The 25,427-nt window shown below is 27.4% G+C and overlaps 2 protein-coding genes across 2 annotated transcripts in view; one reads left to right on the forward strand and one right to left on the reverse strand.

Moving 5' to 3' along the window:
• Nucleotides 1–25,427, forward strand: part of LOC111675688 (ankycorbin) — a 187,425-nt gene that overhangs the window by 53,134 nt on the left and 108,864 nt on the right. The window contains exon 2 of the mRNA XM_046948393.1: nucleotides 5,123–5,164. The gene's annotated coding sequence lies outside the window, so the exon portion shown is untranslated. The remainder of the gene's footprint in view (nucleotides 1–5,122; nucleotides 5,165–25,427) is intronic.
• LOC111675689 overlaps nucleotides 1–25,427 on the reverse strand; it is a 49,303-nt gene that overhangs the window by 18,361 nt on the left and 5,515 nt on the right. The window lies entirely within an intron of this gene.

Here is a 25,427-nt window from a genome sequence, read left to right on the forward strand (position 1 = left end):
GACTAGACTATAGATTAGACTATAGACTAGACTATAGACTAGACTCTAGACTAAAATATTCATAGACTAGACTATAGACTAGACTATAGACTAGACTATAGACTAGACTATAGACTAGACTATAGACTAGACTATAGACTAGACTATAGCTAAAATATTCATTTATGGTACTTTTTTAGTTATGTCAGTCTTACGTAATACGAAAGCAGAAGGCGTATGAGTAATAATTATTTCGTTATTTTCTGCAAATTATTACTCATTCGCCTTATGGCTTTAAAAACCTACAGACTAGACTAAATACAATGTTGCTTAATAAATCAATTTAGAAATAATGAAGAGAGTACAAAAATTTTCTTGCCATCTGTTAATGCTTTATTTTTTTACTATACATATTATATATACATATATAAATAGCTTTTAGATAGGATTCCTATTTTTATTTTAAATATAAAATTCAATTTTTATTTTTTTATTTTTTAAATTTATTTTAGGAATTTTATAGTTAAGAAAATATATTTTATATTTTGCAAAAACAAAGAAAAAATCAAAATATAAATAATAAAAAACATACATGTAAGACATGTAAAATTTACCTAAACATTGGATGTCAGTAACTAGAGTAAGAAAAATATATATATGAAATATGTCGTTAGCTAAACATAAAAGGGTCTTAACAAAAAACTACTTTAAAGAAGAAATTGGAAAATTAAAAAGAAAAATACGTTAAAATAATGGGAATTTGGTTTTGTTTTTTAAACTTGGTTAACTTATTTTTCAGTTTAAGGCCATTTATGTTTTGTATATCCTTATATGAAATGTACATATGTATATGTTTCTGGTACCTTTATACTTATTTTAGCAATATAAAAGTCAAGTTGCAACACAAGTAGCAAATGAGTATGAGTTCTTCAACATACAGAAAAAAAACAATTTCATCTCACTTGTGCATTTTAGATTCTTTTCTATTCTTTTTTTTAAGAAAATATGAAATCTGAACGATTTTTGTTTAAATATTCTTAGCTTTCCAACACTTTTGCATATTTTACAGAAGCACTAGTAGACAAGTACAATTTTAGAAAAATTTGATTTTCTGTTATAATACAATTATGGACTCAAACTTAAACTTTTATATAGTATTTTTAATTTATACTCTATTACTTTTAAGTAAATGTAAAATTTCCCAGTAATAGTACTTATATTTTGTATTAAATTATTCTAGTTATTAAAAAATACGAAGCTATTACTGAAAATGTTTTAAAAATATATTTTGACCTTACAAAATCCCAGCAGTTTTACGAGGAGTCAATGTAAAAGTTGTTAGAATACAAGCTTCCTACATGAGAAGAGGTAAATATAGTAGTAATTTAATCCACTGAATGTACATTATTTCCCATTTTAAGTAAGGTATGTAATAAAAGAAAAATTTCAATTACAATGGTAATGGACCATGTAATTAATATGTATTCATTACCTCCTATGCCTTATCGAGAACAAGCTCTACGTACTGTAGGAAAAGTAATTTTATAACATCTTTTTGTAAATATTCAAATTTAACTTCTACATATTTTAATATTTTTTTTTTAAGAAAACATATTCAGTTTTCATATCAAAACTTTGTTAAGTATATTCCATAAATATTTTTGAATGAAAAATGAAAAAAATCTTAATTTATTCAATATGTATTGTTTTTACATACTCTTAACTTTTCCTTTTATATTTGTATGTTATTGTTTTCAGTTTTGAAGAATATATAGTTTAAATATGGACTTTTGTGACTTAATAATAATAATAAAATAAATAAATTTTATGCAACAGCTGAAACATAATTGGAAATCACAACTACATTTTTTCCTCAAATATATTCATCTTAGTACTCTTGCAAGTTTGTGTATAAGATAATAAATAGTAAACTATTATGGATATATCAATGGCTATATTGTAGAGACTATGACCTATAATCTAGTGTAGTGTGTAGATTTTATCCTATTCAAAGGCTTAGACTACGATCTTAGCCACATTCTAGTCTAGTTATCTTTGCTATAGTCTAAGTTCTAGGCTTTTGTTTGGACTTTGTATTTCATAGTCGAGTCTATGATCCAAGTTATAGGGATAGATCATAGTATTGATATTATTTACTACAATGAACTATAATTTAGAATAGCATCAAGATTTTATCCTAATTTATGGCTTAGTCAACGATCTAAATCACATTCTGGACTTAGACTTTGGCGAAGACTATAATTTATTCTACTATCTAGATGATGATCTAGATTATGATCAAGATTATTTAAAAAAACAGTTTTTATTTATATTGTATTTCTGCACACATAACATACACACAAACAAATATAAACTGTAGCAGAAAGAAATAATAACCGCTGTACTGTACTACCACCGTTAAACTGCATTCCCACCCTCAAACAAATATGTGCTGTATTACCAACATATTAATGCTTTATCTCCTTGTTGTTGTTTTTATGCTTTTATTTATAATTTGTTGAGGAAATTTTCAGAGGTAGTCTCAGATTTTTACCCATATCTCAGTTATTTATAGACCGATTTTGCTGATTTTCAATAGGAAACTTTTCGAAAGCATTTCTGACAGAATTATTGAAGATTCGGATCTTAATGATATCTGGAGTCTTCATAAAATTGATTTCAACAGATGGACAGACAGACAGACGGATATGGCATAATCGACTCCGCTATCTACAAGGATCCAGAATATATATACTTTATAGGGTCGGAAAATTATATTATAGAAATTACAAACGGAATGACAAACTTATATACACTCTTCTTACGAAGGTGAAGGGTATAATTACTCTTCACCGATTGTGAGAACAATATTTTTGAATGTTATCAACATAACAAATTTTATTTTATTTGGTGGGGAAACATATTTGACGGCGGCGTAAAAGTAAGATTTTGTTTCTAAATTGTACCAGAACTTATCAGTGGACTAGGTGGTTGGAAAAAAGTTTTATGTTTTTCATTTAACAGAATCTTCAGTTTTGCTCTCCTTGGTCTTGATGTTTTAATATATATATATATATATATATATATATATATATATATATATATATATATATATATATGTATATTTTTTTGGTTTTTCAGTACTTTTGGAAGATATTGTTGTTTTTATGTTTTCTATTTTCTATTATTTGATTATTACACATACATTGTATATGTTGCTGTATGTAGAGAATACATTTGTGTATACATACATACATTTATACATGCATGAGTAAGTGTATGTAAAGATTTTTATACAATTTACAATTTTCTATGTGTTAGAAGGTTTTTGTAATTTTTTGTTGTTGCTGTTTTGTCTAACTAAAACAATCTTTACATAGAAATATGTGTACAAGTTAAAATACGCACACATATTGGAATTTATAAACATATACATATATATACACACAAACATATACATATGTATATATGTTCCACATACAATGTTGCTATGTTAAGTGTCGACAATATTTCACTAGTTGACACATACAAATATTTTTGTATGTTCTAAAGTATGTACAGTGGAATAATTTAATAATTAAAGAAAATTCTAGTAATTCAAGGAAATTGTAAATAAAAAAATTAAATTAAATAAATCAATAACGCTACTTTAGATAATTTTGCATTACAGATAATTATCAAAAAATGCAAAAGCTTGATATTGTTAGAATTTTAGAATTTATATATTTCTCCACTGTCCTACATACGAGTTGCAGCTTGTTCATACACTTTTTTACTTGTTCTTAGTTGTATCTTCTAAGTGTTTAGTTTTACTAAGTTTCATATTAAAATAGTTTTATATAAGTGTTTCTACGAGCTCATGCATCTGTTTGTGTATGAAATTTTGACCAGCTACATCCTTTTTACTATATTTGTCATTTAATTTAATGTTTTTGTTGTTGTTGTTGTTGTTTTACTTCTCTTTATTTTTGGATTATAGTCTTATAGAACTAGACTTGTAATTGAAGTAACCATATAAATTTTATCTATAGTTGTCTACTTTTCCTATTTGATATTTTATATACATGTGTGTGTATGTATGTATGTATGTATATGTTTTCCACTTGAATATTTTAACACACAAAGATCGACAAATGTTGGTATTTGGTTATTTACATTTTATTTATTGAACATTGTACAGGATATACACATTTTTTGAGTAAGGAATATATTTATTTTTTTTTATTAAAAACATTCTATAAATATAAATTAATATTTAATTAGCAATTTTAAAAAAATATATAATTTTACACCAAAAATGTGTCTTATTACAAATTATATATACAAATTATTCGGAAATTTAAATTTAAAAAAAAAATTGTTTTGAACAGCAAAGGAAATTGACCGCAGAATCAAGTGCTATTTATAAACATTTCTAATTGCATATAATTTCTGAAAGAATTTTACCTTAAACACTTTTCAATTTTGAAATAACTAATTCCTTATTAAAATGATCTGCATTCAATTTTTAAATATTTTCTTATTTTTTTTTTGTATTTTATTGTATATAAAATTTTAGATATTTGAAAAGATTTTATAGATTATTTGTTATTAAAATTTTAACATGGAAAATTTGTTTGCCATACACTTTTTAATCCTTATAAAATTATCATCATTATATTTACAAGTTGTTAATTTTTTAAGTTAAGTATCATTACTTAAGTAAATAAAAAAAGTAAAAAGAAAATTAAATCAAATAATTTTTAAGAGTTGTTTATAAAACAATATGATTTAAAAAGTTAGTTAGTTATGAACAGTAATCTTGGTCGTAGTCTAAAATCTAGGCCATTGTTTAGACGTTGTGCTAGGTATGACTTAGACTATGATCACGTCTAAATGAAGTGTATGAGCAGTTTATATAAACTGAATGAACTTCTCTTCAGTCTAGATAAGTCGAAAGTTTTGACTATAATGTAGTATATAGGATTAGCTAGCCCAGGGTATACAGAGCTGTCACGTGCAAAAATCTATTCTAACTCTTTCGTTAGTTATTTAATTAGTTAGTTAGTTAGTTTGTTGGGTAATGACTTATTAAGAACTCCCTTGTTTAATAAGATTTAAGATTTTTCAACAAATTATACTACTTTTTTTTGTACATTTTCAGCCGATAAATTTGTGAATTGTCAATTGCCTCACCTATAAAAAGGTAAGTTTTTATAATTCATACATAACTTTAAATTGGTTGAATTTAATATAACGAATATTTTACTGGAAAACTTAAATAATTTAAAATAAATATTTTTCTTTATTCTTTAATTTATTTTATATGAATCGTATATGAAATATTTAAAGAAAAACTAATTTGTTTATTTATCGCCCATAAATGAATTTTCTACTAAATTTATAGGTTAAGTTTAGTGTTTAACTCATTTGGCTTTTTTTTTCGTGTCCTCCTAAACAAATAATTAAGACACTTCCGGTTTGTTATGATTTAATATATTTTACAACAAAACACTCCCTCTAAAAGATAAATATTTTTTGTCAAATTTAAAAATGATTTATTCCATGTAACTAAGTAATAGAAACAACATATAAATAATTGAAAAATTTTTAATTTGCCTCCCAATTGGGACCATATTTATTTGTGTTTTAATTTATGAACTAAATTTATTTCCTGAAATAAATACTTTTTTTATTTATATTTATATTGCATTAAAACAAAAATAAATAAATAAAAACAATATGTATTATTTACGTTCATGTATGAATAAAATAATATATGTATGAATGGATGAGCAAATGAATGAAACAAATGGCTCTCATTTTTCTATATTTTGTGCGATTTAATTAAATTTATGGAGGGAAATTAGGTTGACAGTGGAAACAAGTTTTAAAGGAGTATTTTATGAGTTGTACTTTTTGGTAAAAAGTAATTTAAAATATACATGCCACACTCTGTGTAAGGTTGCTCATTCGCCTAGTAGACTTTATTTTTTTTTAAATTTGTACAATAAATTGTAGATTACGCTTGTTCTAGAAATCTTTGGTTTTATTTGACACAAAATATTTGTTAATTTTAAGTTTCTTTCTCTCACGTTTTGTATTACTATTCCATTATAAATTTTTTGCTTTAGTTATTATAAATTCAAAAATAATTTTATTGACAATACAAAATGTGAATCAATGACATTGATTTTATTATTTTTCACTGCAATTTAATAACGCTGATGCTAGTTGTAAAATATTCATGTTAATGCAACAACCTGTTTAATCCCTACAGTGAGTTATTTCTTAATTTTGAGTCTATAATCTAGTCAACTGCCTATTCTATTGTCCAATCTGTAGTTTGGTCTTTAGTCTGGTCTAAAGTTTAGTTTATAGTTTAGTCTATAGTTTAGTCTATAGTCTAGTCTATAGTCTAGTCTATAGTCTAGTCTATAGTCTAGTCTATAGTCTAGTCTATAGTCTAGTCTATAGTCTAGTCTATAGTCTAGTCTATAGTCTAGTCTATAGTCTAGTCTATAGTCTAGTCTATAGTCTAGTCTATAGTCTAGTCTATAGTCTAGTCTATAGTCTAGTCTATAGTCTAGTCTACAGTCTAGTCTATAGTCTAGTCTATAGTCTAGTCTATAGTCTAGTCTATAGTCTAGTCTATAGTCTAGTCTATAGTCTAGTCTATAGTCTAGTCTATAGTCTAGTCTATAGTCTAGTCTATAGTCTAGTCTATAGTCTAGTCTATAGTCTAGTCTATAGTCTAGTCTATAGTCTAGTCTATAGTCTAGTCTATAGTCTAGTCTATAGTCTAGTCTATAGTCTAGTCTATAGTCTAGTCTATAGTCTAGTCTATAGTCTAGTCTATAGTCTAGTCTATAGTCTAGTCTATAGTCTAGTCTATAGTCTAGTCTATAGTCTAGTCTATAGTCTAGTCTATAGTCTAGTCTATAGTCTAGTCTATAGTCTAGTCTATAGTCTAGTCTATAGTCTAGTCTATAGTCTAGTCTATAGTCTAGTCTATAGTCTAGTCTATAGTCTAGTCTATAGTCTAGTCTATAGTCTAGTCTATAGTCTAGTCTATAGTCTAGTCTATAGTCTAGTCTATAGTCTAGTCTATAGTCTAGTCTATAGTCTAGTCTATAGTCTAGTCTATAGTCTAGTCTATAGTCTAGTCTATAGTCTAGTCTATAGTCTAGTCTATAGTCTAGTCTATAGTCTAGTCTATAGTCTAGTCTATAGTCTAGTCTATAGTCTGGTCTATAGTCTAGTTTATAGTCTAGTTTATAGTCTAGTCTATAGTCTAGTCTATAGTCTAGTCTATAGTCTAGTATATAGTCTAGTCTATAGTCTAGTCTATAGTCTAGTCTATAGTCTAGTCTATAGTCTAGTCTATAGTCTAGTCTATAGTCTAGTCTATAGTATAGTCTATAGCCTAGTCTAGTCTATAGTCTAGTCTATAGTCTAGTCTATAGTCTAGTCTATAGTCTAGTCTATAGTCTAGTCTATAGTCTAGTCTATAGTCTAGTCTATAGTCTAGTCTATAGTCTAGTCTATAGTCTAGTCTATAGTCTAGTCTATAGTCTAGTCTATAGTCTAGTCTATAGTCTAGTCTATAGTCTAGTCTATAGTCTAGTCTATAGTCTAGTCTATAGTCTAGTCTATAGTCTAGTCTATAGTCTAGTCTATAGTCTAGTCTATAGTCTAGTCTATAGTCTAGTCTATAGTCTAGTCTATAGTCTAGTCTAGTCTATAGTCTAGTCTATAGTCTAGTCTATAGTCTAGTCTATAGTCTAGTCTATAGTCTAGTCTATAGTCTAGTCTATAGTCTAGTCTATAGTCTAGTCTATAGTCTAGTCTATAGTCTAGTCTATAGTCTAGTCTATAGTCTAGTCTATAGTCTAGTCTATAGTCTAGTCTATAGTCTAGTCTATAGTCTAGTCTATAGTCTAGTCTATAGTCTAGTCTATAGTCTAGTCTATAGTCTAGTCTATAGTCTAGTCTATAGTCTAGTCTATAGTCTAGTCTATAGTCTAGTCTATAGTCTAGTCTATAGTCTAGTCTATAGTCTAGTCTATAGTCTAGTCTATAGTCTAGTCTATAGTCTAGTCTATAGTCTAGTCTATAGTCTAGTCTATAGTCTAGTCTATAGTCTAGTCTATAGTCTAGTCTATAGTCTAGTCTATAGTCTAGTCTATAGTCTAGTCTATAGTCTAGTCTATAGTCTAGTCTATAGTCTAGTCTATAGTCTAGTCTATAGTCTAGTCTAGTCTATAGTCTAGTCTATAGTCTAGTCTGTAGTCTAGTCTATAGTCTAGTCTATAGTCTAGTCTATAGTCTAGTCTAGTCTATAGTCTAGTCTATAGTCTAGTCTATAGTCTAGTCTATAGTCTAGTCTAGTCTATAGTCTAGTCTATAGTCTAGTCTATAGTCTAGTCTATAGTCTAGTCTATAGTCTAGTCTATAGTCTAGTCTATAGTCTAGTCTATAGTCTAGTCTATAGTCTAGTCTATAGTCTAGTCTATAGTCTAGTCTATAGTCTAGTCTAGTCTATAGTCTAGTCTAGTCTATAGTCTAGTCTATAGTCTAGTCTATAGTCTAGTCTATAGTCTAGTCTATAGTCTAGTCTATAGTCTAGTCTATAGTCTAGTCTATAGTCTAGTCTATAGTCTAGTCTATAGTCTAGTCTATAGTCTAGTCTATAGTCTAGTCTATAGTCTAGTCTATAGTCTAGTCTATAGTCTAGTCTATAGTCTAGTCTATAGTCTAGTCTATAGTCTAGTCTATAGTCTAGTCTATAGTCTAGTCTATAGTCTAGTCTATAGTCTAGTCTATAGTCTAGTCTATAGTCTAGTCTATAGTCTAGTCTATAGTCTAGTCTATAGTCTAGTCTATAGTCTAGTCTATAGTCTAGTCTATAGTCTAGTCTATAGTCTAGTCTATAGTCTAGTCTATAGTCTAGTCTATAGTCTAGTCTATAGTCTAGTCTATAGTCTAGTCTATAGTCTAGTCTATAGTCTAGTCTATAGTCTAGTCTATAGTCTAGTCTATAGTCTAGTCTATAGTCTAGTCTATAGTCTAGTCTATAGTCTAGTCTATAGTCTAGTCTATAGTCTAGTCTATAGTCTAGTCTATAGTCTAGTCTATAGTCTAGTCTATAGTCTAGTCTATAGTCTAGTCTATAGTCTAGTCTATAGTCTAGTCTATAGTCTAGTCTATAGTCTAGTCTATAGTCTAGTCTATAGTCTAGTCTATAGTCTAGTCTATAGTCTAGTCTATAGTCTAGTCTATAGTCTAGTCTATAGTCTAGTCTATAGTCTAGTCTATAGTCTAGTCTATAGTCCAGTCTATAGTCTAGTCCATAGTCTAGAATGTTAAATTTCGATTTTAAGCTCTTTTGTAGAAAATAAAAAATTTTCTATTTGTCGTTTTTTTTTTTTTTTTGTAAAACGGTGGAAGGTTAAAAATATTGGCAACTCTGACTTCTCTTCTTCATGGTGTTTAAATGTTATTTATTTGCAGCACTACTGCACCTCGTTAAAATGTACAAGGAGTCAGTGCTGATCTGGAGCTGACTGCATAAAGTCACCATTTTCCTGAGAGTCATTTAAGTCATTGGCATCGTTTGCACTTCCTTTTGTAGTTCATATGATTTTTTTTGTTGTTCGTTTTCTGTTCTGTTTGTGTCTTTAATTTTTGTTAACTATGCGGGAAGAAATTATCAGTGAGGTAGTTGGAAGGGCACAATAGGGAATAAAAGGAGACAGGTTTTTAAAAAACATACATTTTATTTTACTTAAGAACTGTATAAACTAATATAAGTATCTGCAGCTTTTCTAATTTTCTAATATCGAATTAGTTTTTACTGTATTAAGATTTTTTTCCAAGATATCTAGGTCCAATTTTTTAGTTCTATTCTATGAAATGTTTATTAAAGCTTTACGATTTCTAGGAAATTACCATATATTGAACTCTCAGCAGAATCTTATTTTATATTTCACATTTTATTTCTTTGTCAATCTGCATATAAAGATGGGTCAAGTATTATTTTATTCTTTGTACTACATACATGTATATGTATATTAATTTTATATCATATATAGTTCCCATTTTATTTATATTCTTACAAACATTTGTATTTATTTTATATGAAGTGTATGAAATAAAAACAGAAATAATGAAATTCTTGTGATATTTGAAGTACTCGAGGACAGCAGTAAAAAGGCAAATGCAGCGTTAAAATGCTCTGTATGTCAAACTATAAAAATCATGAACATGGTATGAGTACAAATGATTGTACATCAATATTAAGTATTCATGTTCATGCAACAACTGCTGTACTACATAAAGACAAGAAATGAGATGTTGAGCAGTAGCAGTGAAATACTTTACACTTAAAATTCTTCGTATAAAATCTTATTTTTTAGTTTTCGTGACGAACAACTTGTATAAATAACATAACTTCTTTTAAAATTGTATCTTCAATGACCACCAAGATATTGACATTTTTACATTGATGTTTAATATTATTATGTGTTGTTAACAGTGTAAGGCTTCATATAGTCGGTTAGATACGATTTTAATTGCTTTCAAATGTGTGTAAAGAAACTATTGCATATAAAATAACTAGATTTAACTACAAACATATATTTATTCAAACACAATCACAAGTCCCCACTAGATTAATACACAAGAACACACGATTTTATTCAAAAGCAGCTACTCTGTTAAATAAAAAATCACATACAAACCATACAAACATACATGTCTACATAAAAATACATACATATATCTAACATTTTTAAAAAAATTGTTGCTTTAAAATAGTGTGGGGCGTTTACAATTTCCACTATACAAGTGTTTTAACAAAGATTGTAGTAGATATTTCGTGTGTGTTACAATAATTTGTATTCGTCTATAGCTCTGTTACCAAGTATTATACGAAATAATCAAATTAAATCTTTGTTTGCCCATCACAGTTTTACAATTACTATTACTGCCACCACCATCACTATCATCATCACTGCATAAAAAAGAAATCTCCAAGTACATATTTGTGTGTGTGTGTGATGATGAATACAAATAGAATAAAAACGAATGAATGAGCGAACGACTGAATGAACAAATGAATGAACATGTTTTCTTGTTTTACCCCCACTTTGGTCAATTTAAAATGCGAAACATTATCAACACTCTCGTTAAATTGATGTATGTATGTATGGATGTACAAATAAATGTATGAGTCTGTGTAACAGTTGGCAATTGTTTTTATTTTTATTTTTATATTTTTTATTTTTAGCATTGAAATGCTTTTAGTGTTTTAATTTCATGTCCAGATTTTGCTTTCAGCCCAACAGATCTAAATAGCAGACTGAATAATTTGTTTGTTTAACTATGTATTTGTTATACTAAAGTTTTATATTTTTTTCAACATTTTTATTGACACTTATGGTGATAACGATCAATTAATTTAATTAAAATCTGTAAGTAATATGGCTGGAAGGCAGAAGTTTTTGATATTTTTGTAACATTTGTAAGTTATACAATTGAAAAGCAGTTGCCACTTTATTGTCTTTAAATACCTTTCACTACTTCTCTATTAGCATTTAAATTCATTATTTTAAAACAGAAATGGAAAGTATTTACCACAATCGCTTACAAAAAACCACTTAAATAACTACTTAAAAATGGCAGGATTTAAAGCTATTATAGAACTACTTCAAAATAATGCTAACGGTATGTAGTAGGTGTAGGCTAATGCTAAGAGAATTGTTATTTTAGAAATCGATATAAAGTGTAGCCTTGGTTTCTGATGGGTCACTTTTTGTACCATACACCACTATAGTAAGAAGGGTATTTTGCGTTTGTGCTACTGTTTGTAAGATCAAAAAATATGTTTATGCCCACCTTGAAACGCTGTTGAAAATGGTTGAAATCGGTCCATTATTTCGTACCCCCCGAAAAGGGCTTTTGGTCTTATAATTATGTTAAATGTTCTAATTTGTCAACAAGAGTCGAAAAAACTTAGTTTTATTAAAGTCTTAATGACAAATTCCTTTTCAGAAAACGGCTTGAAGGTCAAAACACTAATAATACGATTATACTCTATATAAGTAATGTTGAAGTTGACGCAAATTCCTTTATCAAATTTACAAGTAATTTATAAGTAAAAATATTGCGGGTTAAAAAAAAAAAATTAAATACTTAGTAGCATGCGACCATGTATTCATACTTGTTCGTATTGTAAATTGTATAGTACTACTGCCCGAACTGCAGGTATGATAACACTATTTGTGTTTATGGATTAGTTTCATGGCGTATTTTTCTGTCTGTTTGTATTTATTTGTATGTTAGTAAGTATGTGTTAATCTTTTTATAAGAAAACTTGATTTTTTGAAAAAGTCTCACGCTCACCATTTGTGTTGATGTTTGTAACAAAAATTAAATATTGGTTTTTGCAAACAACTTTAATGTATGCGAATTTGAACCGATTGTTTTTAAAATTGATTAAGCAATATTTTTACATTTGTTTTTATAATCAAATTACAATTAAAGCAACTGCTGAAAATGGTTTCAAATCTTCGATATGTTATTAATTAGGTGCGAGTAAATTTTTTGTGAATTAAAATTTAATTAAATTAAATTTTCGTGGGAAAATTATATATGTATAAGTTTGTCATTCCGTTTTTAATTTCCACAATATTCTGAAGATCACAGCTATCTTTAGGATCTGTTTCCGATGACAACAGATACTCCAGAGGAGTGACTGTGGGACTAGGCGTTGAAAATGATTTGGCGTTAAATGTATATGATACAGGATGTGATGAAGGGACATACGGGTCTTGTTAGTCAGTATAACTAGAATGATTGTATCGGATGTTGTTTTCCGACTCACTCGGACAAATGTGCTAGGGTGAAAGATGATGGATGAAATCTCTAAATACCTTTCTTGTACAAGTATCTTTAGATAAAACTTTGTTCATACTTGAATTACTACAGTGTGTTCTCTGTGAGTCTTTGGCTTATTTGATGGTCTCGTACTTCGTTCTACACAATGTAAAGAAATTTTCTTCCATTTAATATTAATAAGCTACACAGCACTATAGTTGAATGGATAATGTATCTACAAACAAAAAATTGGCTCAAAACTAATCCTCTAAAAATCTTTATTGACGACAATAATCACTATAATTTCTAATTCCATTTATTATATTATTTTACGTCAAATTCGCAATAACAACATTTAAAATTTTACTTTAAATCCAAAAAAAGTGGAAATCAAATTTGTATAAAAATTTTTCAATTTACTTATGCCGCAGTGTGTGAGTTAATACACCTGTCAATAATTTTCAAAACAATAAGAAATTATAAATTATGATTATGAACTTGAAACATTTGCTTTTGCACAAACTCTCTCCCTTGATGATATCAACTTTGAAGGCCATATTTAATCTACTTAAATGTATGCGTAAGAATTTCACCAAAGAGAAACAAACGAAGTAAAAAATCAAAAAATTGTAAACAACAATTTAAGTTCAAGGTTTTTTCTCTATGAATACTCCCATGGGTGGCGTATGATTAATTGAAATATTTCACAAAATATAAAGTATAAGCTCTGTGAAGACAGTTGGCAATTAAAATGTTTCAATTAAGTAAAATTTCTAAGAAATAATTTTGATTAAATAATTCTAACAGTAAAAACTCTTTACAAGGAAAATAAACAAAAAAGTATAATGTAAAATTGAAATTTTTGTTATTGTTTTGGCTATTTTTATTATTATTATTTTTTTATACATTTTATGCAATTTTCCTAAGTGTTTTGCCTTAAGCTGTTTATGATTTTGAGTTTATTGGTTGGTAACTGAAGTTTCTATTTATTTCTTCAGACTTTTTTTCTTCTTTACATTTAGTTTCATTCATACTTTTATTGTTTTTTCAACGCATCTCTTGTTTACCGGAAAATTGTTGTTCAAGAAAACTTTTGTAAGATTTTAATACAAATTTTCATTGTTTTATTATAAATTTCTTATATTTTTTTCCTTTTTGTTGCCTCTGCAAAGGAAATTTACATAAACAGTTTAAAATTATAATTCAGTTTAAATTGTTTGTGTATGTGTGAAGAACAGCTTCAGTACTATCTCCCTCTTCCTCAAAATCGCTTTAAATTGTTTCATTGTCCCAAGGTGTGAGGGAACGAGTGTTTTTGTAATGCTGAGATTTAACTTTGAATATATGGGGAATTCTTAAAATCTTTTGATTTTTGAGTTAAAAAAATAAAAAAATTAAATTTAATGGCACATTAAAAATATTTAGAGCAAATGAAAAGCTGTCTATTTACATTATAAATCCGTTCGCGTTAATGATTTTTATCAAGTGGCGCAGAAGTTATGGCGGTTTGAAGTATAAATTAAAAAAAAACTCTCAAAATTAATTTTCATGATAAAATCTATCACAGAACAATAAAACTATTTAAGAGATATTAGAAATAAGCCATAAAATGAATCTTTAACAATTTGTAAAATACACTGAAAGAAAATTTTATGGAGTTTATTAAAAATTTCTATTTTTCGATAAATAACGTATATTTTATTAACAAACAAATTTAAAAATATGTATTATAATTTTATACTAAAACTATTAGATTTATAACAAATATTTATATTCACATTTTTTTTTGCGAATATCTCTCCTTTTCAAATTTTGTTTTTTTTTTTGTTCAATATATTGTTTTCGTTTGTCGCGAAGTTTTAAAGCCTTTTCCGAAACCATTTTAGAATAGTAAACATGCAAAACATTCAAACATTAAATTTTGTAGAGTTTACCAACGATTGCTAAGATTGTTAAATTTTCTATATTTAAAGTTAAAACCTATTTTTTCTAAGTGTTAATATCTTAAATATATAAAGTTTCTTGAAGACTTATCCAAACTCATTTTAGGCTCCACAAATATTAAATTACGTAGTAAAAAAAAAAAAAATTGCATAAAATCGCGAATTTGCAAAATTTGACAAAAATGCAGTTCACATAAAAATTGTATGTCAAAAGTTTATAAGAAAATGCAGTTAAAATGGTGAAATTACAATGAAATATGTTTTTACATTAGTGATACATTTTAAATCTAAGTAAATTTTATTTGGTCCATAAAACATGCAATCCTTTTATATTTTTGACGCCCACCAGTTTTTCATTAAATCATTAATAAAACTTGCAAATAAAGCCAATTTTGATGAATTTAGTCGAACATCCATGATGTGCCTTAGCAAAATGTGTTTAGATAAAAATGTCGCGCTTTCAACTATCACTGTATTTTTGAACAAATTTTTCATAGCAATGGTTGCTTGTATCATAACCCTTAGTACAATGCGTTTAAATTTTTTCAAAGCCATTGTTTTATGTATTAAACCACGAAATAAAATATGTAATTTTTGCAAAATTTTCAAAAAGTCCATAAAATTTTTGCGTTAATTTATTTTTTAGCGCCTATTCGATTTTATATTTTTAAATAACAAAAAACTAATTTCACGCAATAATTTGCAATATTTTGTTTATGAGTGAGGATGTGCCGAGCGAAAAACTGATATTTTCAAAAATTTCTCTTACGTTTTACTACTTTTGTGACTGTTATGCGTCCATACTATTTAGGGCACATCAACGAGATATACCTCAAACTGTGCAGAATTACGATGTCTAACTACAATGGGCTCAATTTTTAAATAATATTAAACGGCGCACGGGTCCATTCCAAAAAACTATTAAAAATTAAAAACTCAAGAAATGGTGGGGACAAATTTCGACACCTGAGTATCAACACGTAAAGTTATGAAACGCGGAAAAGTTGGTAAAGGATTGATCTCCTAATTGTAGTTACTAAGTACAGTAACAAAAAATACTCAGAAATCTTCAACCAAGACCAAAAAAGAAAAAATAATGGAGAAAAGTTAGCTTGTGACATACGATTTTTCAACATTTTTAAACTTTAAGGAACGATTGCGGATCGAAATAAAGAGTTCTAATCTAGAACTTTTGCACCATGTTGGTTTGAAATCTTGAGAATTCCACTGCGTAAAAACTTTGTTTCAGAGTTCATTACTACAGAAGTTATAAGGACTTAAATAAAATTCCAAAGGAATTAAAAGTTTTTAATAATCCCCCATATAAGTTTTATATAAGCTTTAAATATGTTTCCAATAAGTTTTGCTAGGAATAATAATAAAAATAAAAAATAAAACATTTGAAAAAATTTTCAAATATTTTCCTTTTCACTGCAGTATTTTGTTTATTTCACTTTAAGGTTGAGAATTGCAGGAGGTAGCAAAAAAGTAAATAACTACACTGTTCGATAAACTTACTAAAATTTCATAAAAATCATAAGCAAAAGTGTCAGGTAAGCCAAATTTAGTTTGGCATATAGTTAGTTTGTGAGTTAGTTTGAAAGGACGATGTACCTATTTACATCAAATCCAAAGAAATAAGACTAGGCCTCTATCGGGCCATATATAGTCTAGCTTTTTGAACTATAGTCCATATTTAAGACTATAGTACAAACTATAATCAAGGCTAGACTATAATTTGTTAAGTAACCTGAATGTAGTCCATAGTCTTTACTACAGTTTAGTCTTAAGTCAGTATGTTTTTAGTCTATAGTCTGAACCATAGTCTAATTCTGAACTATAGTTTAGTCTATAGTCCGTATTCTGTAGTCTGGGTTATACTGCAGCGCTACTCAGGAATAGACTGTAAACTATACTAAACTTCACCGTTTAAACTGGGCTATTGTAAGGGCTATAGTCTAGTCTGTAGTCCAGATATAGTCTATAAAATGTATATTAGTTTGTCTGTAGTCGGAGTATAGTAAGGGTAGTCATTAGTCTAGACTGTAGTCTATTCTTCAGTCTAATCATCTGCACTTAAGACTACACAAATTTTCTTGCTAGACTATAGTCCAAAATATAGAAAACAGCATAGACTATAGGCTAGACCGTACAGAATATTGAGTATAAGGTCTGGACTATTGCATAAGCTATAATCTGTTAAACTGTACTCTAGTTTATATTCTGGACTATATATTGGTGTATAATCTGATTTGTAAGATAGTTTATGGACTGGTCTGTAGAATAGTTTATTTCCTGGACTATATAATAGTCTAATATCTAGAATAAATGATAGTCTATATATTGTAGGCTATAGGATAGTCTATAGTCTAAACTAAAGGATAGTCTATAGTCTGGACTAGAACATAGTCTATATTCTCGACTATATTCTAATCTGTAGTCTGGACTAGAGCATAGTTTATAATCTGGACTATAGCATAGTCTATGTTCTGGTCTATAGGATAGTCAATAGTCTAAAACATAGCTTGGATTATGGACCTGGACTATAGTCTGTGTACAGGACTGTAGGTCTACCTGTTAGAGTGATGCACATACATACATCCTCCTCCTGTTAAAAACATAGACCGACAGAATGTTTCTAAGTGCTACAAACATCTCATCAATTATTAATAACTTAATTTGTTTCAGTGTATATGAGTATATAAGCTAAAACGAGTAAATATTTAGAAGGTGTGTATTCCTGTATTACTTTTTCATGGCCTTGGGAATTTGTTTACCATTTCAGTTCTTTCCCTAGTGTTGTTTTATTTATTTTTTGCTATTGTTATTGTTGTTGCTTATAATGTTAAATTCTTTTAATTTTAATTTTACTTTTGTTATTTCCAGATTTAATTTGTTTTATATTCTCTCATCATACATAGATGATGAGGGTAATTTTGAACACAAGTCGTGAGTTTGTAACGTCTTTAGATATGTATGGGAAATTGTTTTGCATTGGTGGTGGTGGTAGTTATTTTATTTTTATGACGTTCAGATCCATAAAAAACAAGTGAAATCTTTATATTTCTACTCTTTATGTTTGTAGTGTTTAGGGATTGTGATAGTTTAAATTAAGATTAATTTATATGTGAAGAATTTAAGCTTAGTTTATGTAAGTTTTTAATTAAGTCATATTGGATATATTAAAATGGAGATATGACTTTAGAATAAAAGTTTTTTTTTTGTAAATGATTAAGTTAAAATTGAGTTCTTTTAATTCCTCTTTTCACTATAGGGTATTGTAATTACGTTACTGCCAAATAGAGCACTTTTGGTTGAATTTTTTTCTATTTTAATCTCTCTTTTTTCATATTAGCAAGCAATAATGTAGCTTTTTTTTCTTTTGAACTTTGGAATTGTACATTTTTTTAACTGCTGCCTGCCAACCATTTCTTTTTTCATGTTTATGTTCTTTTGAAATATATATTTTTTTCACGCTAAATATTTAAAGAATTTAAAAATTGTGTTTATTGTTTAGCGCTATTAAAAAAATGTAAATAAAAAAGTATAAACTTAAAATAAACATTTTAATATTAGCAACCAAAAAACCTAGACTTCATGCTATTTAAAAATTTTGTAGCCAGAGGCTTTAGAAAAAATCACCAAATTTCTCGTAGGACATACATGTTAATAAAATAACAAAATCTCTTAAGTCTCTACAGTCTGTTAAACTGGCAGTTGCTGTATTAAATTTACTCAAATTGTCTTTTATAATTTTTCTAGTTACCAAAAAATTTTAATAATCTTATAACAGACTTTCTTTTTCTTTTTGAAATTTTTAGCAATTGTTTAAGCATTACCTTACTCGATGTGTCTCCAACATCACCTGTTTCAAATAATTTTAAGGAGAAGGTTTGGTATTTTTTTTTTAATTGTTTAAGTAAAATTTTGTTATTGTAAAACTGATTAGAAAAGTTAAATTCCAACCATCTTTAACACCAATTAAAAAATGATAAACGAAAAGTTTTCTAATTAAAATAATCTCCAAAGATAATTTTTACATTAAATAGCCCCAAACAAGAGGTTTTGTCAAACAAAATAAATTTCTGGAATTCAAGCTATTAATACGTAAAGGTAATTTAAGAGTGGCAATTATTATTTTAATTTTTACGTTTTTTATTGTTCTTAGAAATTTTAATTTTTATTAGTTAATAGGAACTGTTTTCAGTTTCTTCGATGTTTTTTGTTGGATTAATTTTTGAAAGATATTTTAATTAGTTTTACTTTTTAATTAAATTAAGTGGATTTTTTTAGTAATCATTCAAGTGTTATATAATTGTTACGGTAATTTATTAATAACAATACGCTTAAGGAAGAGAGAGAATATTTGAAATAGTGGAATTTTTATAACACGAATTTTGGACACTGGTTTTTGGATTTGTTTGTACTAGTTTAAAGTTTTTTTTTTTTTTTTTTTTTTTTATAAAATATCTTCTTTTTATAAGATTTTTTTTTCCTTTTTTTTAAATTTTCAGAATATTTTTGAAAAAATTTGTCATTTTTTTATAAAATTTCACTTAAAAAATTTACTTTTAAAAAATCTTTTTCGTGGAAAATTTACCCCTTTCTTTGTAAAACACTTACTAATTTTTGAAAATACAAAAACAATTTATATGAAAAATGAAGTGAATTTAGGGGAAGGGATTTACATTACCCCCTTAATTTTTATGAAATATTTTCAATTTTTTTAATTTGTTTGAAATTGTCAATTTATTAAGAATATTTTCAGTTTTTGATAGAAAACGTTTTATTAAAAAATGTTTTTTTTTCTATAAGATTTTTCTTTTAACAAAATGTTAAAAATTTCGCTTTTAGTTGAAAATATTGTAAAATTTCTGAATTAATAGAAATCCTTTCATAATAGAATTTTTGGAGAATTTCTTTAAAATATTCGAATGTTATGAAATTATAGTTCATTTTGAAACTTGTTCCTTTTTTTATATTCAAACTTTTTTCAGAAAATATAAGCAAAAATACGATGTAAAATTAAAAAATTTCATAAAAATGAGAATCATAGTGGATGCTTTGAAAAAACCAACAACAACATACGATTATTATTAGAAGACTTTTGCATCAAAGCTAAATTTTTTTTACTTCTTAGCAATATTTTCATATATTCTTCTGAAATAAATTTCATATTAAAAAAAATTAAAAAAAAAACTCTTCCAAATAAACTATTTCGAAAAAAACCAAATAAATTCTTTAAAAATTATAGCCAACACTTTAAACTTTCACTATCATTTTAACGGCAGAATTAACATGATATTTTGCTCTAAAACACATGCTATATAAACTTTTACTCTGCTTTATGTTTGTCAGATTTAGTTGAAGTGCGCTTGAGAAAGCAAAGTAATACCAAAAAAAAAAAAATATTTTTGTAATTTTTGCTTGCAACTGAGAAAAACAGAAACTTTTCTATAATAGTTATTTTTTACATTTATTTTTTACACTAAAAAGTGTCGAAAAAAGTCAGTTTTATAACACGTTCAAATACAGCAGCAAAGTCAAGTTTATTTCTTTAGCAGTTACTGCGAGAGAGAGAGAGACTAAATAGTAGGAAATGGCAAAACTCCTTAAAAGTTTGACTGTGCAGTTTATATGTATTTAAATCTATACAAATTTTGTGAAAGCAACAATATAATATTTTTTTCTTAATAAAACTTAAAGCCAAAGAAAACAAAAAGAGATTTAATAATTTATAGAAACTCATAGTTAAAATCCTTAAAAGATTTTCTTGATGGAATGTTACTGAAATGAATTTGAAACTTTGATTTTTACTTGCTTTTCTTTTTTAATGTTTTGAGGAACTTGACAGTTTTTGTAAAATGCTGTTTAAACATAATTTTTGTGTAATAAAAAGAAAATGATGTACGAGCAAGCAAGTAAGCACTGAACCCTCATATAATTTACTGACAGTGGCAGCGGTTATTATTATTATTTTTTTTTGTAAGCGGCATTACTGACTGCATTTTTATTAAGTTCACATCATCGCCAACATTATGATCAACAACATTCTCGTTATAATGTGTTTTTTATTGTATTAAAAGGGAAGCAAAGGCAAAAAAACGAAATAGTGTATAATGATACTTGCGGCCATAAAGCGCCATAGCTGGAAGTCATCATCATCAACAACAACATCTTCACAGCAGTGAACATAGTCAGCAGTCAGGCAATCCATTCACTCATTCAGTCAGTGAGTCAGTTAGTTAATGCTCATACTAGTTATCCCATAGCAATGCATTTGTTAACTGTTTTTTGGTATTTGTTAACTTGTCCGTAACACAAATATATTACTTACGTTATATATTCTCACTATGCATTCTATATGCACTAGCACACGCATTTAACCCATTTTGTATTTTGTATTACTAAGTAGTATAAATGTGTACGTATACGTAATATTATATGAAGGGAATTGAAATGCACATCACTCATACGTCATATGGTCCCCTCTCCAATATAAAGATGAGCAACAACTTTAGTTTGTGTGAAAGTGTTTGAACAACATTTACAATTTAATCACTCAAAATGAAATGATAAATACAAATAAAAAACTGAATACGAGAAAAAAATTAATAAAATATGAAATGAAATTATTGTGTTTGACTATGTATCAAGTGTATTTGAGCTGCTTGTCTGTATGTTAAAACGCTTGTCAGTCAGCACATCAACAGCCATGAACTATTTAGCGCGTCAACAACAAACAACAACCATAAATGCATTTGCCATAAACCACTGGCAACAGCAGCACTAAATTGAAAGTAATAAAATTATTAAAAGAGCACCAACTTAAGTGAAAAACGTTTTTTTCTCGCTTGAAAAAAATATGATATTTCTGATAAAAATGTCTTTTGATAATAATTTTTTTAAAGAATTTTAAGAAAATTTATGTATTTTTTTCCAATATCCTTTTATAAATGTATATTTTTTATAATATTTATAAATAATTTTCGGAAAATTTTTCTTGTTTTTATAGACAATTTTCATAGAAACATTTTATAAATTACTTTTTTATAGAAAAAATTTTGTTTTATAGAAAAATTTTGGAACATTTCTCTTTTTTAATAAAATTTTAGGAAAACTTATATTCTTTTCATAGAAAATTTCTTAAAAATTTCCCTTATATTCAAGAATATTTTCGTAAATTTTTTGCTCTTTTTCAAAAGAATTTTTGGAAAAATTTTCTTCTTTTTATAAAAAAATTTCGAAAAATTTCTTTTCTTTTTATAAAAAAATATTCGGAAAACTTCTCTTCTTTTCACAGAAAAATTTCCAAAAATGTATTTTCTTTTTATGTAAAGATTAAGCCAAGTTTAATTGTTTTTAGAGAAAATTTCTTTTTAAAAACAATTTTTGGAAAATGTTTTTTCTTTTTACAGAAAACTTTTGGAAAATGTCTCCTTTTTTTATAAATAATTATCAAAAATTTTCTTTTCATAAAAAATATTCGAAAAAACTTCTCTACTTTTCACAGAAAAAATTCCAAAAACGTATTTTCTTTTATGTACAGATTAAGGCAAAGTTTAATTGTTTTTATAAAAAATTTCGGATATATTTTGGTTCTTTTTTAGAAAATTTCTTTAGTTTACATTAAAAAGAATTTGTCTTCTTTTGAAAACATTTAAAAGATTCTGTTTTTTAGTTGGTCCCTTCAAATTTCCTTTAAGGTGCTGAAAAGCAATAACCATAAAAGAAATAAAACCAAAAATAGACGTATGAAGTGCTTGAGCTAAAATTCATCTGTCTTGACATGCTTTAGATGCAGCAACAAAACTAAACAAAAAAAGTACAAGAAATGTAAAATAAACCAGAAACTCAAACATACATAAATGTTCAATTGCATGAATTTATATGAAAAGTATTCACAAAATGCACACACTTAGAAATAAATGTGTATAAAACGTTATACAAATATATAATAATAGTAAAAGAAATGTACTCAACAATCATGCACAAACATGCAACTTTTCACATATGTATGTACAAACACATACATAGAAATATAAGTAACTCACTCACACATCATTTTTATGTGAAAATGAAATGAGCTTCGCCTCTTATTTTAAATAACTACTGCATACTACTCCTGAGAAGCTTAAACTGGCATTTTGACAGCGACAAACTTGAAACGTAACTAAACATATGGCAACATTTTCTAACTGAAAGTCATTGCTATACTCAGGCCCCTCTGTTGAAATTATTTATAATGTATACAACAAATAAATGTAGTAAACATATGACCATATGAAATCACCTACTTATGACAGTCATGGGTATTTTATTAAAATTAATGGGAGTGTGTATAGAAAATAAGATGAACTGGCGAAATTCTAGTTCAGTTTTAACATCACCCAACAACCTAAATAATGTATTTTTGAGGTTAACACATGTTCTCGAATCCAACAGTATTTGCCCAGTACTGACCAATTTGTACGAAAATATGTTCTAGTTATATATAACTGAGTGTTTGATATATGAATGCAATATGTTTGCATAATGAGTAAAAAAGAAAGTTCAACTAACATTAAATATCTTGGCTTATTTTTCTATGTTCGTTTGTTTCTTCATTCTTGGTGAAATCCCTTTATAGCACACAAGTTACATAAAAGACGTTTTTGTCTTCTTTTTTTTCTTTTTCTAACTTTGCTGGGATTTTGAAATTTTTATGTGTACATTCGATTTTGTTTGTGTGTGTGTTTTTTTTTAACTTTTAGTATAAGAAAAAAAGTTGAGTATCCATTTTCCTTATCGGATTTAAATTTTCTTTCTATATTTTTGCTCGTTGGTTTTTGGTTTACTCCTGCTCTACTATTATCCTTTCCGATTTTTTTTATGTGATTTTTATACCCTACACCACTTTGGTGGGGAGGATATATTGAATTTATGCTGATGCTTGCAATGTAAAAAAATATATGTCCTATACACAAGTATACCAATCGGCTTAGATTCGCTTTCTGAATCGATTAAGCCAAGTCCGTCCGTCTGGCTGGCCATGTAATGCTTGTGCGCAAGGTACAGTTCGCAATTTTCCAGATAATTGAATAAAATTTGGCACATGCGCTAACATGACCTAATTACAAAGCCTATTAATATGGTTTAAATCGGTCCATTGTTTTACCCTGTTTTACTAATAAAAACCTCCGAAAAGGTTTTAGAGCTCATAGTTATGTTTAATATGCTTGTATCTCGATAAAAAGGCACAACTAAGTTTTACACAAGCCAAATTTTATAAAAATCACGCCTCATTTGGCCCTAGATCCCATACAAAGTCACCATCAGAAAATAATTGAATGTTCAAAATTCACACTAATAACGTGATGAAATTAAGTAAAAATATCGGGGTCAGACCATTGGCCTCAGCTACAAATGAATTATTATTCAGACATTTTTTCATTCATAAAATATATCAGAAACAAGAAAATATTCAAAATATTATGACAAATAAATCACATTTAATATTCATGACTGGTGCAGGGTGTCATATAGTCGTCCACGCCCTACTATACTTTTTTAATTATTTTACGTAATATAGTGTTCATCACATAGCTTTATTAAAGTTTTTAAATGATACAAAATAGTGTTTTAACAATGGTCAAGTTAACAATGTTTTTTGGTTTGAATTTAAACGAGGGTTATGAGGAAAAATCAAAGTTTTTTTAAGCGGAGCCGAGTTTCTTTTTAAAAATTACAAAAAATGTGATAAACTTTTTTTCTTAAGGTTAATGTTTGTCAACTTCCCATATGACCCTGTTAACAGAACTTCAATACATGTATGTTTCCCCCAAATAAGTACTTACACAAAATATGCACTTGTTTGATTATTTTACAAATAACAACAAGTTTTAAACAACAAAAATGTTAAATTTGTCTTGAGTGATGAATAATCATTGATGTTTAACAGTGTGTAATGATAAATCCACAAATGTGTGGGTAGGGTCTTTATGTGTGTCATGTTTGTTTGTTTGTTGTCAAGGATGCCCGTATGTTTTAATTAAAAATTACTATTCCCTTTTATTTGTCGGGTTACTTTCGTATTTAAACTGAAGTTTTTACTCGAAAACACTAACACATACATATGCAAATAATCAGACAAACATAAATATGTTCTTATATGTTAAAGTCGTGTGGATGTCACAAGTACTGTACTGTTTTTTGTATTTTTACTTTCATACCCTTTGTAGTAGTATTTTTTTAGAGTATCATCCTGGTTGTTTTGTATTTATTGCAGTTTGTTGTGAAAACTGAAAACTGACTTTTTAGTTGTCTTCTGTGTGTGTGATGGTTTTCAAAGATTTTACTTTGCTGTGGCACTTTTTGTTTAATTTTGCTGTTGTTGCTTCTGTTTGTGACGCTGGCGATGTTGCTGATGCTGATATCGGTTGTTGTTCTTAGTTATTTATATGGTATGTGTGTATGTATGTTGTGGTCACGTTTCATAAACAGCATATGTGTCACTCAAATCTAAACAAACTAAAGTTTTTTCTGCATTATTAATCGAGGATTTTTTCCATTTTCCTTTTTTATTTTTGAAATCATCTTAAAACCACCACTCCTTTAATTTTCGTTTGTGTATACTAACTCAGATGTGGGTGAAAGTGTTTGTGTGCA

The sequence above is a fragment of the Lucilia cuprina genome, chromosome 4, assembly GCF_022045245.1.
Source record: "Lucilia cuprina isolate Lc7/37 chromosome 4, ASM2204524v1, whole genome shotgun sequence".
Classification (NCBI taxonomy): Eukaryota; Metazoa; Arthropoda; class Insecta; order Diptera; family Calliphoridae; genus Lucilia; species Lucilia cuprina.